This window comes from Talpa occidentalis, unplaced genomic scaffold (genome assembly GCF_014898055.3).
Source record: "Talpa occidentalis isolate TD23 unplaced genomic scaffold, MPIMG_talOcc4v2.1 talOcc4.15, whole genome shotgun sequence".
NCBI classification, from domain to species: domain Eukaryota; kingdom Metazoa; phylum Chordata; class Mammalia; order Eulipotyphla; family Talpidae; genus Talpa; species Talpa occidentalis.
Window position 1 is genome coordinate 22,022,368 of NW_023601543.1, and position 21,363 is coordinate 22,043,730.

At 36.1% G+C, this 21,363-nt stretch overlaps 1 protein-coding gene across 8 annotated transcripts in view; it reads left to right on the forward strand.

Annotated features, from left to right (window-relative positions):
• Positions 1–21,363, forward strand: part of KLHL13 (kelch like family member 13) — a 162,481-nt gene that overhangs the window by 104,375 nt on the left and 36,743 nt on the right. The window lies entirely within an intron of this gene.

Consider the following 21,363-nt stretch of genomic DNA (forward strand, 5'->3'; position numbering starts at 1 on the left):
TAAAGTGGGATTTCGTTCATGAATCAACATTGTGGCAAGGGGGGGATACCCAAAACAGCAACATCCCCAAACCCACAAGATTTAAAAACCTCAAGCTTGCTTACGTTTAAAGACATGGGCATGCCCACATTTTACCATTGTTTTGTTTTCCTAGGAGTTTATGTTTATTTTCATTTAAAGTGCTTAATCAGAATCTAATTACCAATACGAAGCTGCAGAGGTATAACTAATGAATTGCATAGGGATAAACTTAAACCTTTTACATAGTTTGGATATTTTTGAATGTTTGCAGATCTGAATTCTTTTGTGTAAAGGCACAGAAAACTGCTGATAATTGATGTTGGTGTTGTGTTAAATATGTAAATGGTTTCTATATTATTTTTTGATGAATTTGAAACCTTCCCAATTAACACACTGATCAGAAGATGAGTCTTTTCATTAACCCTGTTATACTTTTGTGTATGAATATTAATAAGTTTGATATCTCTTTTCCAGTTTTATAATTCAAGTTCTGAAGTGTAAGTTAGAATTTGTGCAGATTATACTTCTGTGATTAGTTATATATCCATAGGGAATTGAAAAGTGTATTATACAACTGTGTGTTTTAGAAATTTATTTTAACTAGATATATACTGAAATATATTTGGAGGTCTTTCTAAACTTTTCCAAAATCTTCTTTTTTTTAATTTGCAAAGTGTTCCTTTGAAAACAAAACTTAAAAATATAATAAAATACTCCTTTAAAGTATTGTCTGTGAGCCTTTTTGTTGTTGGAGGAGGAGGGGTGAAGTAAAGCTGGACCCTTTAAAAATATATATGAGTACAAAAAAGGTTTTCAGTAAAAGACTACCTTAACTGTAACTGTTCCTCTTAAAATATTTTGCAATAGGAAAGATGTGAAAAAAATTCTTCCTTCTTTAGGTTAATTGTACTTTTAGAAATCTTTATTACTTAGTTTTTGTTTTATGTGAGGTTCAGATGCACAGTGGTGTCTGATTCTTTGAAAGGCTTTCAGCTGCTGAGTTAATGTGGGTGTGCTCTTGGTCCAAAAGAAGTGATTCCCTGGAAAGCACTGAATAATGAGGACATTTCAGAGTTAGATTCTATAATCATTTCATTTTCACATTATCTTTTTTGTTTATAGAGATGCTTCAGGTTACTGTATTTGTTTGGGTATAAACACTTTTTCCTATCAAGTTAAAATTTCAGTTATATTTATAAAAAGAAAAGAAGAAAGATCAGCTGTATTTGTTTCTCAAACGCTGTATTCTTGAGAAGCAGAAATTAATGGAAGTGACAAGTTGATGAAGGTGACAAGTTAATGGAGCGCCTTCAAATAATCTGAGAAATGAGATGTGCCTGTTGACTTTATGAATTTTAGCTTGTGAGAAATATCCAAAAATTTACCAAAAGTGACTTTCTAATCAAAACAAAAACACACATACTCCAAACTAAAATTAGTATATTACAGTTAACAGTGGTTACTAATGAATCTAGTATTCCTACTGTATTTTATTGTCCAAAAGATCCAAATTGCAGCCCTTATTACAGCTGGTTTGCCAATGTTTAGAGATGGTTTTAAAAAAAAACTTACATTTTAGTAATTCATAGTAGCCACAAACTAGCTTAGTACAACATCTTCAGTGAATCACCTTCTTCTTTTTTAACTACTAACCTCTTTGACCTGATGACATGAGTAAATAGATTTAGATTATGGGAGCTAGAAAATACTGCAGATCTTGCATGTTGACAGAGATTGTTGGAAGTGCACACATAGGTAGAATGAAAAAATATATTTGAAGTGCTAGTGTAAGGCTAGATTATTTTGACACTGCATTTGTCTATATTATTTAATTGGCCTTATTTTGCCTTATAAATAAATTAATACAGAGTTTAAAGTATTATTAAATATACAAAGAGAGAAGATATGTTAAATATAGAAAAAGACTAGCTTGGTGAGTTTAAATCAGTTTTTATAATAAATTGTTTAGTTTTTGAATGTTTTGGATTAAAGTCTTTGCCTCCCTTGGCCAGAAATAAAAATATCATGTTTAACATGTTGTTCTCATCAGTGTTTCTTTATATTCCATAGCATTTATACACACAGAAGTGATACTTAAGTTCAGCATAATTTTTACTCTCAGAATTTTAAAGAATTGGAAAACTGGGTCAAGTAACATTATATTTGCTCTCACAATTGTTTATAGGTTAAATGGTTGTGTCTTTCATGTCTCTATTCCTTGCATTGAAATGGAATAAATCCTGACTCTTTAATAAATTGCAGTATTTTAGAAATAAAATATCTCAAATATAGAATTCTTCACAGTTAATGTAACATCTTTTTGTCTGTTTGCTTGTAAAGCATCAGTATTGGTTTGTAAGTTTTTGTTATTTACTGTGATTTGTCAAATACTCATTACATGCTTTTCAATGAAGACTTGGGTACTTTTTCAAAGACTGAAATTTCAATATAAAATAATCTTGGTTGTAGTGAAAATGTGTTGTAGTAATTGATCAACTATGGAAAAAGTAGGAAGGCTCCTTATGGTCTCTCCAAACTCAGTGTATGTGCTGTTTAGCTGTCGTCTTCCACTGATGCTGCGATAAGACAGTGCAGCTATGGTAGAGAAAGCTACAGTCGAGAACGTTTTACTTACTGAAATCATTGAACAAAAAGACAATTTTTCCCCTTGTGGATATAAAGTCCAAGTTTGCTTTCTTTCTGCTTGGTTAGAACTTCAATGATAGTTGAAACGTCTCCACATTTTCGAACTTTATTGATGACAGTGACAATGTTTATGATAATATATAGGAGAATAGTTCCTTCTATAACATAAAGCACTTTTGAAATTTTGTTATAATATGATATGGGAGAGGAAAGTATCTTAAAGACAGCAGATATAGGAAAATAATCCTTTACCTCCAGAGGGATTATCCAATAATTAGCTTTTATAGGGTGAATGCACTTGTCTTCAGTTTCAGCTTTGCACACTTGCAGAGTAGTTTCAGTAGTGGCAGAGTGTTTTCCTTGTGAAATTCTGAAAGCATAGTGTTGATAGACATCTGAGTGACATGTTTGTGTTACACTCTGCTCAACAGTAGATTCAAGTTCAAACTTAGCCTAAGGGAGGGTCTCTTGGTCAGTGTAAATTGAATTAGTTAAGACTCTGCTACTGACAGATGTGAACCATATAAATTAACCTGTCCATAATTTGGGATATCTCCTAAATTAATAAAGCTTGAAAGGGCAGTCACATTCAAGTGATTTTCTGCTGTTTTGGTATTTGTTGTTTTAAAATAGTAAAATGGTTATTTCAGTCTAATGTTATATGGTTAATGCATTGTTAGGTTCTAAGGATACACTGAAATAGAACAGAATTAGCATCAGTGATCATTTTATGTTTTCTTTACAAGAAGTAAGTTTGATAATAATGGTGTGACAATGAGGAGGAAGACAATAGGTGGAGTTAACCAGAACAATGTAACAGTGAATTCTAGCAAGACAATGTATAGGTGAATTAGACTTGTCCTCCTTTACCCAGTGTTCTTGCATTCAGTTAGCTCCTGTTTACAGTTATTGCCTAATATGTAAAATATGTTTTATAGTAAATGTCAATAGCACAGTATTCTGTAGTAATTGTTTTCTCTCATTTCATCATTAAAATTCAGTGTCTAGGTTGCCTGAGAAGAGGTTGTGCATACTATATAAATGTTCCTTGCTGGGCGACTCAAAGGATAAGCAAAATAAATATATGCATTTTCTAAATTTGACCTGTTTTATATCCCCTAAGATTGTCTTTTTTCTAACTTAGTAAATAAAACAAAGCCTTGTGTTTTAGAATTTTTTTTGATTCTGCAAAATATTTCTTAAATTGATCTCTCAAATGAGAAAGGAACATATTTACTTTTCACTTTACCATATATGTAAACTTTTGTGTCTGTTTAATTGTTTCTGGTACATAGCTCAATCTAACAATATGTGGAGAAAAATCATAACATCTAAGAGCAATTTAGTGTTTGTCCAAACTTGTGTGGCACTTTCTTTGGGAATTTCCATCATCTGAGCTTATAGAAGGACTAGTTTAACACTTATTAATGGAAAACCGTAGAGATGAAAGTTATCTTAGAGGTCATTTAGAGAATACAAATGCATTTTTAAAGCAGGAATCCTTTTGGTGACACTTCTGAGAGATTGTGATACTTCTCCTTCTTGAAGACTGTCAAGGACAAAGAGCTCACTACCTTACCAAGGCAGCACCTTTCATTTATGGACAGCTTTCTTGCATTGAGTAAAATCAATTCCTCGCATCTTTTTATCTTATTATTCTAGTATAGCCATATAGAGTTACAGGGAAAAACACTTATTTTCTATTACATGCAAGCTACAAAGTCTTCTCTTTCTTTAACTATTATTTATGTGACATGTTTTCCAGACCCTTCTCTCTGCTCATCATCCTCACTTGGATAATTTTTCATGTTAGTCTTTCTAAGAAACTTTCATACTGCATTGGAATGAGATATTTCCTATGTAGTTCAACTAGAAGAAGACACCTCTCTCTCTCTCCTTTTTTACAGAGTTCTATTTGCCTCAAAGAGTCTGGGATTATATTATTTTTAATTAAAGCATTCACATTGGAACATTGTGAATTTAGAGCTTGCAAACTTTCTTTTCAGAGGTTAATGATTGCATTGCTTACTCCTCATCATCAACATTTCTTCCTTTAGTGACTTCAGATCTTTTAGTCTGAGAAAGCCTGGCATGTGCAAGTAAAGTTTTAGTCTGTGTGTATGCTTTGTAAAAGATCTCGGGAAACCATTTGCTGTAAGGGATAAATATTGCACACCAGAAAGTTGAAAAACAGAAAACTAGTATTTCTGATGCTGTTAGATATCTCCAAGAATTTTACTTGTCAACAGTCTATTTCTAGTCATTGTTTTTTATACTTAATTGGAAGTTACCTTCAAGTACCTCTCAAAACAGTTGCCCCAGAGGGAAGCAAGATGGGAACGCAAATCTCATACCATCCTGGGAAGTCTGGAATTACTAAGAATTCTAAGGATTCCAGACATTGTGCTTGAAATCTAGATGAGAGCTAAGTAGGGCCAAATTAGGAGGAGGGAATAGAAAGAAGGAAGATAGGCAAGCATTTGTGTTAATGACTTTATTATTTATGGGTAACGAGTCAAGAATCATAAGCACTGTGCTTGATGATATTTTAGATTGAAGCAGACGCCATGGTGTATTGTTTTATTTCCACAAGACTGTAATAAAGAGGTGGAATAATTGTGAGATTCTTGGAAAATCAGTACTTAAAGAAGATGTTGAACAATCTATTTTTGAAAGTGCTCAAATCTCTTCCACACACCTTGTATACTGAGCTTATAAAATGCAGAAATTATTCACAGCCAGGCATAACTCTCCTGGGTATTAAAGGTATAGATAGTCTTTGCAGTCCTTGAAAATGACTATTCTTTATCTTCCATGCTATCTTTATTATTCATAAACAGTTACATTGCTTAGTTTATTTTACTGCTGTGAGATTCTGAACCAGAGTAATCTGGTTAAATAACATTTTTGTTTACTATTCTTTCCATATTAATGGATCTAATGACAATGAAAGCACTATAGAAGGGAAATGTATTTGGGCTAAACGAGGAGACATGAATCGAGATACCACATTTTAAAAGTTCACATTCCATAGGAAGGAAAGTGATGCATTTTATGTTAAGACTTGATAATATCCTTTTTAGCAAGAAAAGAATACAATCCTTTAAGTCTGACAGGGAGTCACTTGTTGCTGAAATGCTTCATAGTGCACAAGTATACATATTTTAACTTATAAGCAACAATTCTCTGATCCTAGACTATAAGATATAATCTTGGGCCTCCCCGGTGGCACAGCAGTGAGCGCTGGGTTGCAAAGCAGCCCGCAGCCTCTGCAGCCCCGGTTCAATCCCCAGCTGCTCCCCAGCCACTGGAGGAGGGTCCCACATGGCGCGCAGACCTCTCCTGCCGCCTGCTGCTCCCCTCAACAGTGTACTTCGATCCTTCTGCCTGCTCTGCTCCCCGCTCTGGCTCTGGTGAATTCTCTCACCCTCCTGCGCTTCTGACTGTACCCAGTGCTTGTATAAATAAATAAAAATAAATCTTTAAAGCAAAAGATATAATCTTGGTAAAAAAAAATAAAATTATGATGATTCCAATTATAATGCAATAGTTTCTGTGGTATAAGTTACCTTGATGAGGGTATATGGTGTCTGCTCTACCCTCTTTTTTACATTTTTGGTTTGCAAAGACAAGATTATGTCCAATTTGTTGAGAACTTGTGATATGTTTCAATGGGGAAGTGAAATAACTTATCCTTACAGTAGGAAAAAATTGGGGGAAAATGAAGACTTCAGGGGCTCGAGGTGCTTAAAATGTGAATCTAGCCATATAACAGATACTGAAAATTTCATATCAGTGCATTTATTGGCAATTACAAAAAATTGTCCTGGTTTAGCACTTTGCAAGCTGCCTCCTACACATTCTGTAAGGGGTAAGTCTTGTTTTACACATAAGGTCCTAGTGGTTCAGAGAGGTTAATTAACTTGCTCAGTATTGCATTACATGTAAGAGGTTAAGTGAGAATTCAAACTCAGGTCTGCTTGATTTCAACACACTTAAGTTCTCTAATGTCTTTTTGTTTTTCTAGCCATTTGGTCATTTGCTGTCATCTAAATAGGGAATATCTTGCTTGGATTAGAAGAACAAAGAAATATGACAGATAGGAATGGTGAGGGGAAATTAGCTCGATTTAGCCTCACTGGCAAGTGGTGGTGATGTCGGAAAACACTGAGGCAATTATCTTTAATTGCTGTTATGATATGGGGATTGACTTTGTTGCTTCCTATTTTCTAGAAGCATTATTCTGCTTTCACTGGCTACCCATCTTTCTGCTGCACCTCCACCTAATTAGCCACCATAAACTGTGCTATGGCTGGTATCCTCTTTTTAGCACTTTCCTACCCAGTATGTCTAATACGTTCTTCTGTACATTATTGTCCCATTGCTTAATTGTGTATAAGCACTCAAAAAAATCCATACATTAGTTTTCTGTTACTGCCATGGCAAGTTACTCAAAACCTAGTGGCTTAAAACATCACAAATTTATTATCTTCAGGTTTCTGGGTCAGAAGTCTTCTATGGCTGTGAATAGACTAAAATCAAGGTGTGTTATGAGGCTGTGTTTGCTTCTGAGACCCTAGGGGAGAATCCATTTCCGGCTCATTGATCATTGTCAGAATCCAGTTTATAGTTATAGAACCATCAAAATCTCCATCTTGCTGGCTGTAAGTGGAGTATGGATCACAGCATTCCTTGGCTTGTAGCCCCTTCCCTCCTTCAGTGACAGCAATGACAGGAGTCCTTTTCACATTCATCTCTCTCTGACTCACTCTTCTGCCTTCCTCTTCTACTTTTAAGGACTGGTTATTAGATTGGAAGGAGCACAAGCTTGAGTTTTTTATTTAAAAGGCTTGAACACTGTATTTTTGAGAATGAAACATTATCGGAATGATGGATCAGAGTGGCTAGGTTAGTTGAGTATGGGCATCTAGTATGTATGCCCACCCCTCACTCTCCCTTCTTCCCTCCCACAGTAAAGTCTCTCCCTGCAGGTATTTCTGAACGTTTTAAATGACCTTTCTCTTCAGTTTTAACTTGGTTTGTAACATCTTCTATTTTCACTTTTTTGTTTTCTGCTTTCAAAAAATTCTGATTAATGATTTAAATGCTGATTAATGAAATGAATGCATGACATCCTGTTCTTAGTAAGGATTCCTTGAATCCACGACCTGGTAGAAACCTTAGAAATCCCTCTTTGTCATACCATTGTACCTAGAAAGATAATTTGGTATTTCCATCTAATCACTTCCTCTTTGCCCATCTGTGTACTTTTGTATTTGATGATTTAACCCAGTTCTAAAACTTACTTCCTTTTTACTGTTTTAGCCCAGTTTTATCAACTGTATTACAAATTAACGTTAAAGACCAGTGCAGTACAAAAACCTCCACTTAGACCTCTCTTCATAGATGTGATTATATCAATGTTTCCTTTATCACTGTTTCCCTTGTCCTCCAGAGAACCACATTCCTAATTAACTCACTTAGCTTGATATAGGTTTAGTTTGGATGAACCTACAGAATATTTGAAGCAGAATTTTGAAAAGTATATACATGTTCTAGATTATAAATAGACTGTCCATTCCCTTGGCATCACTAAACTGAAGTGATTTAACTGAACGAATTAATGGAACTGGAGTCCAAATTTTGATCTTAAGTAGACTGGACACCTAGTTCAGTAGGATATTTTTCACAGACATGTTGCTGAAGTATTTAGGTAGATACAATTAGAGACCACCTTTTTTCCCCAAATGATGGGATGCAACATCACATAATCATAAGTTTTTGCTTTCTTTCATATCATTATAATTGCAGGTTGTGTTTTAAAATAGTACATGTTATTTTATAGCCTAATCTGAGATGAATAATCCTTCAAAATAAAATAACAGTAAGGAAAATTGATATTTATTTTTTTATTGGATGGTTGTATGTTAAAAATGAAATGATACACTTTTGTACTAGGGAGAACATTTTGCAATTAGTTTTGTTACTGTAGTATATGTGAATTATGTAACATGGTATCTGTTAGTAGATAATGGTGAGAATTTCTTATTAGTTATATCATTTCATCCTTTGGAAAGTACTTATTTCTTTTACTGTGGTATCTTACCTATCCATGCAGTGTCTGACACATGGCAGGTGCCAATAAATGTTAATTAATGAATGAATTTAGCAAGAGTGGTTTTATGTCTGTAACCCTGTGCAAGTCACTTCACTTAAGAGTGTTGAATTTCTTCATTTGATATATGCAGTAATCTAATATACCACAGTCTTCTTAGAGAACAGGTTATGGCTATCTTTCCTATGAAAAGAACTAATCCATAATCTTGATTCTGTTGTTTGCTTGCTGATAAATACCATGATGCTACACAGACTGAAAGTAATTTTAGTAGAAGAAATTTACCAGTGACCAGAATACTTTAGTCATGGTTCATCAAATTGTAATTTGATAAAGAAAATAAGAGTATAATCTGTTCCAAGACAGGAACTACTCTTAAATAGTTATTTGACTTATTTTCCAATGTCCTTTACCATAATGGGGGTAATTATTTTAGACAAATTTATGTTTGGAGGCTATAAGTATGTTTGCACTTAAATATAATGAGTGTTGGAAGTAGAGTTTTCAAAGAGGGAATAATTGACTAGGAAAAAAATAAAACTAATAAATAAATTTTAAATTAGTACTCAAGAAGCCATCTACATTTACTTACGTTCTGAATTTTTGGAAATTACTTTTAAGTGCTTAAACCTAATTGCAAAGGTTTAGCAGATATTAGATTTAATTAAGTAAATTTCCTTTTTTTCAAAATGTTTAAATAAAATGGCTTTTACATTTTACTTGGTTAACAATAGAAAAAAAGACATACCTGTTAATACTATGAAAATGACATTCTGAAGCAAAAATCAATTGATAGTTTTTAAATAAATTTGAAATGTTATTTGTTCTCTAATTACTAAATGTGTATTTGTTTTGAATTGTTTGCTGTAATGTGTGATTTGTTAAGGAGGTCTAGTCCAAGATGCCTTGAATCCTAGAGTAGTGATTCGGTTTTTGTTTAGCAAGCAGTGAGAAGTCACTGGATACTTTCTGGCCAAGGAGCTATAAATATAATCACAGTATGTGAAGAAGCTGTACTCTACCAAACATGTAATTGATATCAATAAGCAAATCCAAATAAGAGGTAATGGACACCAGAAGTATGGTAGGGGTACTGAGAGTGAAGAGGATGTGAAAGATAGGCGTATATCAGAGAGAAATTCAGTAGTACTTTGACAGTTGACTGAAGTGGGGAAGAAGCAGGAGTTAAAGATGACCAAGTATTTTGATGATAATACTTTTTTTGTGAAGTAAAAAATATCTTGTCTATTGCTTTCTTGAATGAATGGCATGTAGATACATTGAGATTCTTGAACTTTCTTCTGACTGACCAAGCTTTCAGAAATGATCTTTAAGAACCATGTAGTCAAATTCCTTCTCATTGAGTGTACCTTTGAATAAATCAATTTTCTCATTAAAGTGTCATCTATGGAAAGATTGGATATTGGAAATTTAAAAATGACTTATTACTTCAAGAAATAGCTGGTGTAGATGGGGTGATTCAGGATGGTTAGAGTCATTTAGAGTAGCATTTTCCATCTAGCTGGGCAAACTTTCAACACCTTTACTCCTTGCTGCCCTCACCTACTTGGTGACTCTTCACTGTCTCTTTCTCACCTATATTGTGTTAGTCAGAAATTATAATTAGAGTGTGAAACACTGGTTTAAAAGATTGTATGGAAAGAAGAAAAGGAATGCTTCACTCTTCCTTGTTTAATATTCCTCTTATTTATCACAAATAGATCAAGGCAGTACTTTATGGCTACTTCATGGCTACTTCACAATTCGTAGATAGCTTCTGCAAAATACATGCAGTCTGAAAAGACTTCAGTTATCTTCTATTTGAATTCTCTTTTAAATGGCTGGGAAACGTCAATGTGTCAAATCTACTGCATCATGTTTAAACAACACTGTCTGCTTCTACCATACTCAAAAACACATACTCTCTTTAAGCCAGAAGCCATAATGCCTTTCAAAAGAAGCACTTTACCCCCAAAGTGAAAACTCCCCAGTAATTTATAACTTACATCTACCTCCTCAAGAAAAAAAAAAAAAGCAGGCTTGACTCAGGAAAACGTTGCCAATTAACTATATTTAACATTTACGATAAAAAAAATGTAGCCAATGGTATATAAATACTTTGCCCAAAGGACACTTTCCTCAGCATTACTTCATTATGGATATAAAAGTATTTTTGTAGAACATTTTTAAAATTCGTATTAGTAGAGCTCCCTGTGGTTTGATCATGAAACTGTGCGGTGATACGGGTCTGAATATTATGGTGATCTTAGTTAAAATAATTTTCTAGGTATGTAGCAAAATGGTGGATCATTATGGAATTGTAGGAAATAATATCAGAAGCCTTTTCTGGGATTAAAGACCACATTTCTAATCTTAGAATATAATACTTGAATATGTAGATTGATGATTGAACTATAAGTGACAGTCAATATTTTTTATATCACCTAACAGCCTGAAAACTTTTGGTGAGCGATGGATATGTTTCATTATAGTAGTATAGTGCAAGGGAGATAACTTAAAGTTTTTCAACAAAATTTTATGAAAAAAAGAATCAAATTTAATAGTGAGTAGGTATTAGAAAATGGAAAATAATTTTAATATGGAAAACGAACACTTAGACTCTTCACTTCCTTACCTGAGATGAGTTTTAGGTAACTGAAGTGTGACTTCCAAATTCATCAGTTTGAAAGTCTGTCTTCTGATTTTTTCAATTGCCTTTCCTAGTCTTAAAAATACTGGCTGTCGGGCCTCCCCGGTGGCGCAGCGGTTGAGCGCTGGGGTGTGAGGCTGCCGCAGCCTCTGCAGCGCCGGTTAGATCCCTGGACCCTGGCTGCTCCCCGGCCACCGGAGGAGGGTCCCACATGGCGCGCAGACCTCTCCTGCCGCCCGCTGCTCCCCTCAGCAGTGTACTTCGGTCCTTCTGCCTGCTCTGCTCCCCGCTCTGGCTCTGGTGTGTTCTCTCACCCTCCCGCGCTTCTGACTGTACCCAGTGCTTGTATAGATAATTAGATAAAATCTTTAAAAAAAAAAAATACAGGCTATCATATTAGAACATTGATTTGAATATTGAACATAATAAAACATGATTGATTTGATACTGAAATCTTTACCACATTCATTGAAATAATTAGAGATGCCCGTAGGTCATTGAAAAATCAAGGCTGGGATTTGTTAGATTTGTTATGGGCTTTGAAGACAGAATCAGTGGACTCTTAGAACTGCCAATTATAATTCTTAAAACTAGAGTGCAAATGGCTATTACTTTGTAAGTTTGAAAGTCTTACTCGTTGGGTTTTTAATGTTTCCTTTTAAAAGTGAAATAAATATTCCCTTAAGACCTGCTCATGAATTACTATGTGAAGTTGAATATAACTGGGAAATCTAGAAAAGATAGAAAAGGATTTTAACTGTTTTTTACCACTTGAGTCTTATGTTCCCAAAGGGATTTGTCTCAGTGATTTCTAATTGGTTTTGAGTTTGTGGAATCTGCATTTATAATAAGCCTTAAAATTAGATAACTTGGATGTTTGAATATCTAATAAACTAAAATTTTAGTGAAAGCCCAGTTCTTTATTACCATCCTTTTCTACTGAAATATACCATAGTGCAATAGTCAAATTTCAAAGTTGTTGGAGCTCCCCTTCCAGTTTCTTCATTTTGGGATAGAGAAGGAGAAGGCATGCTGTTTGCCACAGGTATAACAAGATTTTTCAGTGGAAAGGCTGGTGCTAGCTACAGAGTGGGTCATCCTTCCAGAGTGGCAGAGTGTCCAGAAGATTCCCTTTCTTTTGTGCTTAGAAGGGAACTATTGACACTGATGGGAGCACGTGCTGTTTCCCCCTAATTACATCTACATATTGTGGCCTCCCTACTAATACTACCACTTGTGCACTCTCTCACTTTCTGAGGCTTTCCAAGTCAAGGGAGCTTCAATTTAGCTTTTTTTGTGTAGTGGATATGGAATCAATATTGGAAATTATTTTGCTTCCTCTTCTATTTCTAGTTCATTTGCATATGTTTGTATGTATGTTTGTATGTGTCTTGCTTTCATCAAGCTATTATAAGGAATAGGAAGAATGAGAAATAGAATATAAATCAAGTTTCTCAACAAGAAAAATTCTGTTCTAGATGCATGACATTGATGTAGTTTGTTATATGGATTTTAAAAGATGAGGGGAGACCAAGTTCTTGAAATGTGGTAGATTGAGGGAACATTGATTTCAAAGTTTTTCAGGGACAGGATTGAGATATTCCATGCAAATGCTTTATCATTTAGGTAATTAACTTTCATCCTGTTGTAGTTATCTAATGGAGTATCATTTGTCATTCCATTTGGTTAGCCCAATTCCCTTGTGTGTGTCATCGTGCTATTTCTGTGCTTAAATGGTTGACTTTGGAATTTAGAATTTGTTAGTTCAAATGTATCCGAAATGAAATGTAAGGTTCTCCCTAAATTCGATCCAAGTTCTAGCCCAGGATGTGCTACTTCCCTACCCCAGATATGTTGGTAGAATGGCATGAGAAATTTTTCAGCATTGCTATTGTTTTTGTGGAAATAGTGATACAAGTAATTAATTTTAGATTGAATTAATGAAACCATAAAATTATTTGCCTTCAGTTGAACGTGTCTCCCTGAGATCCTCCTGTACTTATAAATAAGCGTTGGAATGTCAGTTGCATTATGGCCTCTGCTGTTTTTCATTTTTTAGGATTGGTGTAATGGGAACATTGCAGTTCTGAAATCAGACTTGAGTTCAAATCATAGTTACCAGATCCATGGTGAGGCCTTAAATTCTCTGAGCTTCAGTTTCCTGTCTTTAAAATGGGATTGATATGAGGTTTAAGTAGCACTCAGGACGTGTCTGGCACAGCGCCTGGTACACAGCAGGTGCTGGGTAAATGATCTTACTCCTGTGTTAAAATTGACATCAGCTATTTATTAATGTGATTTTATTTTAAACATGACACGTGCATATACAGAAGGTTCTTTACTTTGGAAAATCATTTTACAATCTGACCCTATCAACATTGAACTTTTTTTCCTCTTTCGTTGTCTCTCATTCTGGCATTGCTGAAGCAGAAAAGAAAACCTCAGAAAGATAAGCGACTATTTTACATCATCTGTAATATGTAAATATCTCTTTCTGTAATATGAAATATCTCTTTCAATATTTTTTAAGTTTTTTTTCTTTTTAATGAAAACACCAGGCTTATTTTATATATATTAACTTAATTCATGAGTTGGAAATTTTCTTTTTAAAATCATTTTTCTTCCTTTTTTTCTTAAAGGAAAGAAAGTATTTGGTTTTATTTGGGAGGGATAGTGAAGGATAGTTAAAATTATAAATTTGGGGAGGTAGAAAAGTTGTTATTATTTTTAGAATTCAATGCAGTAGGCATAGTTTGAATGTATGGAAAATCATTGGGATGACTTCTCTCAGCTTAAGTTTTTAATTTATTTCTCAAGGGTGGAAGGAAATACCTTGACAGATTTAGCACTCAAATTCAAATGAGCAGGAGAACAGGTGGCTAAATTTCTCTTCCACCTGCCATGCAACTTTATCGCAAGAAATGTTTCTTTTAGCAAATGCTGCTGCTGGCAGACACTTGTCTCTTTCAGAGCAGAAAAACAAATGGAGGGGGAGTACTTCTGTGAAGAAAACCTTTTTCTTGATTTCCTTTTTAAATTGTGAGTGTGAGAAAATGTGTTTTGTTTTTCCGGGCAGGGGGTGAGTAGTGGAAAGCATGAGTGAGTGCCTTGATTAACCATCCCTGTTTTGTTGTTATATTATACTAATCAGGCCTTTTATTTTTTATTTTTGTTTTGTTCCGTTACTGTTGCTTTTCTTGCATACCAACCCAGTTATATGTTATATATATATATATAACTTTCAGTTATATTATTATATATATAACTTTCAGTTATATTATTACTATGGGAAATGACAATATTTATATTATGCTTTTGACACTAACTCAGAAACCCTTATTCTTTTTGTGAAGTAGAATCCTGTTATTGGAACACATTGTTAGTTTTAGACTCTGTAATGAAATGGTGTCAAGCCAGATGAAGTGCCATGAAACTAAATTGAAACTAAGTAGAGAAATGTAAAAGTGATTGTTTATATACTTTTACCTTTCTAGCTTTTCCCTTGAGTCATTCCTTTTTTTCTCCTTAACTTCAGAAATTAGAAAAAAATACAGGAAAGTAGAGAGAACAATTTGATAATGCTTCCTACCATCTCAGGCAGCACTTTTTTCTGTATAACTATATCTTACTAGCATCTTTTATTCGTAACAGTGTTAATGTTAACTTGGTGTGAGCAAGAAGTTGACATGCCAGTGCATGGGTAGGCACATTTAACCTCTATACCAAGAAAGGTCAAGTGTTTCCATGCTAATCATTTCAAAAACCCTTTAAGTGTTCCCTTTTCCTGGACAATAAAATTTAACCTTCCCTGACTCTTTGTATGATATGAACTGGTGCTTGTGGTGATAGCAAGACATCGAGATGCATAGTTGATCATTTATCAAGTCAATACCTTGTTCTTAAAACAAACGAATGATAACAAAAGTTGTCATTTCAGTGGGTTTGAGGGGGGGATTTTTTTTTGGCAATGGAGATTACTGAGTGTTGGAAGACTATTAGAGGCTTTAGAGCCAAATGATGCAATTAATGGAATTAATGAAATACTCTGCTTTCTCATATAGCATACCAACAAATCCTATTGCTATAGTGAATTCTGTTAGTACAACGTTCTTTATAAAACATCTACCAAACTATTATTTCTACAGAATTATTCATTGTAGAAAACATGTTTGAACCAGATGGATAGAGCAATCTTGCTACGGTTCGCCTACCAGGTCATACCCATAATATGCAATCCTTCATTGTCCTGGTATTTACTAAGGATAAAACAGCCACAATGTCCATTTTATGATTTTACAGTTCCCATTAAAATTTTCATTTGGGTGAACAGTGCTGTGCAAACAGCAGAGACTTCCTTGATACATGTTTGCATTAGCAATTTTGAGAATATATCTTCCACTCTATTCTTTGATAAGTTTATAAGTATGAACATGAATTTTTGCTTGAATTAGAATATCTTAAAATACTAATGAGATTGAACCTTCTTCTATCTGCTAAACATTTGTACTTAAATCTTTATGAATTGTACGCTCATTACAGTTCCCTTGGAATAAATTTTTGAAATGTGAAAGTTTTTGAGGCAATATTTTGTTATCATCACCCTGTTAATATATGACGATTGCTTAGACTCTATTTTCTTTGTCTTCAAATAGGAGTACAAAGAAATAACAGTCTGTGTATGTTCAGTATGACCACCTTTGCAATGCTTCAATAAGACGATCAGATTATGTCTTTATCGCTACCCTGATGCTCTTTGAAAAAGAAAATTGTTCTCTTTGAACAAGCCCAGTTGACTGATGCATGTACACTTTGTGAAAAATTGCTCTTATGCTTTGTGATTGGTCAGTGTTTAGAAAATAAGATGTGTCTAGCTGTAATAGGGTGGGCAGGAGTGGTATGGTCCCAATAGATAATAGTTGTAGGAAAAAAAGATTTGATTTTTAGAAAGAAAATTGATGAACACAATCTCTTCTGGGAATTATTTATAATGCTGATGAAATAGGACAATTTGGGCCGGACTTGCTTGATTCTAATTTAGCATGTAAAAGTGAGTCCAAATAATTATTTTAAGCAGGGCCTCCCTGGTGGCGCAGCAGTTGAGCGCTAGGTTGCGAAGCTGCCCGCAGCCTCTGCAGCGATGGTTTGATGCCCGGCCACCGGGTGAGGGTCCCACATGGCGCGCAGACCTCTCCTGTCACCCGCTGCTCCCCTTAGCAGTGTGTTTTGTCAGTCTGCCTGTTCTGTTCTCCGCTCTGGCTCTGGTGGATTTTCTCATCCTTCCGTGCTTCTGACTGTACCCAGGGCTTGTATAAATAAATAAAAATAAATCTTTAAAAAATTATTTTAAGCAGAATCAGGGAAGAATTCTTACCTGTGTTCATACAGAACAAAAGATTCCCTGCATAATTATCTTCTGAACTTCAAAGCCGTTATCTAGTTATCTATTGTAAACACTTGGTTTTTCAAATTGATGAGCTGAGAAGAGCAGAGGTATTCTCTTATTAGTGGCCTTGAAAGAGTTTATGGTTAGTAATAATTTCATTGTGTTTTCTTAGTGCTAGCATTACCTCAAGGAGTCAACCCCCAGACCGGGAAGCTATTTAAAACATATAATTACTTAATTATTTTTTTTTCCTGAGAAGGTTGATCCCTCTATCAGGGTTTCTCAACTTCAGCACAATTGACATTTTTGCCCTGAGTGCATCTTCTACTTAAAGAACATTCCTGTGTATTGTAGGTGTTCAGCACCCCATTGGATGACAGTAGTGTCCCCACCCGCCTTTGCAACAATGAAAAATATTTCCAAGCAGTGCCAAATGCTTGTGTGTAGGCAAAGAAGTCCCTCTGATTCTCCCTTCACCCCACTGAGAACTACTGGTCTTTATATTGCTTTTAACCATGTGATTTGAAAAAGAATAAGATCAAAAAATGTTCTCTGTGCCTGGAATTACTTAGCTAATCAATCCTTTAAAGATAGTTTGAGGTAATTGTGGCATAGGGTTTGCAGAGAGGTTTCACCTCCTTACAATGGTGAAGAACAATGCTCTTCACATCCAGTCAATAGACTTAATGAAAAGGAGATAGAAGAGAATATTGAATCTGCTAAGAAGGTTGACATGGTATGTGCTGTTACTGGTGCAGATATTGTAGGGAGTGTTGTGGATGTTAAAAAGTCAAAAGATGTTCATAAAAAATCATGAAGATTATTTCAGTGAAGGCTTCCTCAGCTTTTGAAGTAATTAATTAGAAATCCAGCCATATTATGTTGCCAAGAAAAAACTGTATTTTCACCTTCTGCTTTTCAGTTTTAAGACCAAGAGACAAATGACAAGTAAACATTGTGTTATCTGTGTTTATTAAAAAAAAAAAAAAGCAATTTCTAGGCCGTGTCATAGGGTCAGTGCAGTCTCAGCATACTCCTAACCCTTTTTAGATCTGTGCTCCTATAAAAATGGTAATTGATGGAAGGGGCTCCCTGGTGGCGCAAGGGGTTAAGCAACGCACTATGAAGCAATCCGCAGCCTCTGCGGCATGAGTTCGATCCCCAGCACGAGTTCGATCCCCAACCAGGGAGATACCCCAAATGGTGCAGCAGACCTCTTTAGTCTCGCCTGCTGCTCCCCTCAGCAGTGTATTTCAGTCAGTCTGCCTGTTCTGTTCTCCACTCTGTCTCAGGTGAATCCTCTCACCCCCCCCCCACCTCTGGCCTGTACCCCAGCTCTTGTATGCATAAATAAATAAATCTTTAAAAAAATAATAATTGATGGATATTTAAAGCACTGCAGGTTAAAGAAATATCTATGGAATGAGCCACAGAAATGAGATTCTGTATTCAATCTGATGACTTATATTAAGCGTCCCATGTGCCAGGTCCTGTGCAGGGAATATAGAAAGTCACCAAGCATTTTGCTTGAATATTCCATTAAAATAATTCTGGATGAATAGAAATTTTCTGGTTAAAGATGTCAATCACCATCAGTATTTCCCACCTTTCCAAATTTTTTCTGTAATTTTCAATGTCTGTCTGCAAAAGCTGTTCAAAAGTGTGTGTGAGTTTCGGCAAAGTGACAGGAGAGTAGACACAGAGCTCATCTCCTCCCCACACAGATAACCCAATAATCTACAGAGAAAAAAATCACAGTCCCTGAAGAAAGACTGGAGGTTCATTGGTATCTCAAGGAAAAGCAGTCTGATCAAGGTAGAACTAATTGGGAGTGAATTTTCCTCCCTGTTGTTTCCAGAGCAGTCCGATCCAAGAAAGGGAGGGACTGAAGAGCTCTCCCTTAATGGGAACTTAGAACCTGGGACAGTATTGGAGAGGGGCATGCACACAACCACTTGTGGGAAAGGAAAGGTCAAGAATGTTCGTGGGAGGGCCTCCCTGGTTGCGCAAGGGGTTAAGCACCGCACTATGAAGCAATCCACAGCCACTGCAGCACGAGTTCGATCCTCGGTCAGGGAGGTGACCCACATGGCGCAGCAGACCACTCCTGTCTTACCTGCTGCTCCCCTCAGCAGTGTATTTCACTCAGTCTGCCTGTTCTGCTCCCCACTCTGTCTCTAGTGAATCCTCTCACCCCCTGCATCTCTGGCCTGTACCCCAGCTCTTGTAGGCATAAATAAATAAATCTTAAAAAAAAAAAAGAATGTTCGTAGGAGAGTAGAGATTCATAGCCAAGCTCCTTGATGAGCAGATAAGGCTGGCTAGGGCAGAGTGCTCAAAGTCAACCAAGAAATCAAGGATCCGAGGTTGAAAACACCTTACATCCCTACCCCTAAGGATGCCTAAGGCCATTGTACAGCCCTGTCACTGGCTGGGCATATCAAAGGTGTGGACTGTCAGCTTGAGCCTGTGGCCCTGGGCTTGGACCTTGGATAAAGCCTGAGAGGGTCCCCTGTGACCCTACACTTAATAGGCGCCTCTCTACAACTGGCTTCTACGTTAAGTGCAATTCCTGGCCTGCCCCAATTTGGGGCCATTGCCAAGATAACTTGCCTAAGCTGCTTGCTGCTTCTAATCAGAGGTTAAAGCACCTGGGCCCTGGCCTCAGGCAAAGGCTCAGTACATAAAAGCCACTGAGAACTGAGCGGCCAGTGTTCTGCCCTGACCACAATCCATGAGAAAGTACTTAGAGGGACCACACGGGAGGCAGTCTTTTATGGACAGCACCCACAGATCCTAAGAAGCACATGCCCTTCGACTGCCATTGGGACTGCAGCCTGAAACCACAGATCCGAGATCACTCTGCTCCAGCCCACATCCCTGGGGAAAACTACTGGTCGCAGAACCCACAAACCAGAGCTGGACCACAGCTGAGAGGTCAGCGTTAGCTTGAGGGTACTTGGGAAGCCCTAAGGAGATGGCCTAGGGTAGGGAGTTGTTGCACATTTTCTCTGGAGCCAGCATTCCCCCCACCCTACCACCTGCAGTTTGGGCTGCTGCAGCCTCTTAGGAGGTATGAAGTCTTGGTACTCTTAGACTCCTCACTGGCCCGGCTACTACCCTTTACTTTATTTTTTTACCCTTTATTAGAGCTCCACGCAGGCTCAGAGACATCAGTCCATAAAGCAACAGACACCTCAGGATCTGGGGCAAACAGCCTGCAGTTATTTCCTGCAACCTATAATCTTAATATAAGGCCACACATCAGGTTAAGGAATGAAAGCTATTTAATTCACTTCATAAAAACTAAAGGGCCTCCCCTGGTGGCGCAGCGTTTGAGTGCTGGACTGCGAAGCTGCCCGCAGCCTCTGCAGCGCCTGTTCGATCCCCGGCCACCGGCGAGGGTCCCACATGGCGCAGCAGACCTCTCCTGCCTTGCCTGCTGCTCCCCTCAGCAGTGTATTTCGGTCCATCTGCCTGTTCTGTTCCCCACTCTGGCTCTGGTGAATTCTCTCACCCTCCTGCGCTTCTGACTGTACCCAGTGCTTGTATAAATAAATAAATAAATAAATCTCTAAAAAAAAAAAAAAAAAAAAAACTAAAAATGAAGAGACAGGAATACACCACAACTGATAAAACAAACAAACAAAAAAAAAAAAAACAGAAAAAATCTAAATTCAGTAGAACTAGACAACTTACACAAGAGTTTAAGGCAGCAGACCTAACAAATAAAATGAGAATTACAAGGACAGAGAAAATATGGGAAGACTTCAAAAGTGAGTGTGTTTATGTTATATATCATATAATTTAATTCTATTTAAAAGCTATTTCTGAAACTTGTGGAAAACTATATTCATTTTCTTTTATGCTTTTTGAAATCATATTTAAATTATTCTCTTTATTAAATATCCATGAGAGTTGAATAAAACATGATTATATATTATTCATCATTTTTGGTTATACGATGGCTCTAATATCATCAAGAAGAATTGATGTTACCCCTGTCGCCAGACTTTTTGCTAATTATTACAGTATTTAAACCTTTTGGTTGGTGTCAGAATTCAAAAAACGGGATCTTTATTAAAAGCATGGCACAGTCAAACTTGAAAGAGTGAAATCTTTATTCTATTATGTAACTTAGAGTCAGAAAAATAATTCAACATTTAAAACATTGCAGACGAATAGGAAAAATACAGAGTTCTACCACTTGGAAATCCATTGTACCTCCTTCTTTTCCCAATATCCACTTTAGAGGTCTCCATCATGAACGCACAAACCTATTCAGAGACAATTTTAGTAAATGTATTCCTAAGAAAACGCACTTGCCTAGTCTAAAGAATGATGAATGATTATGTCATAATGGTCAGCTGTTATGTACTGGTACATGTTTTGCCATGTTCTCTGTAAAACTGGCCTGTTGGGTACAAGGTTCTTTTTATGGCTGCTGAAAAGTTACTAATGTGCTTATTATTTTTATTATTTCTTTGAAAAGGTGGAAATGCCACTAGACTGTAGCTATTTAGCTAAAAATGCTAAACTGATCAGTGA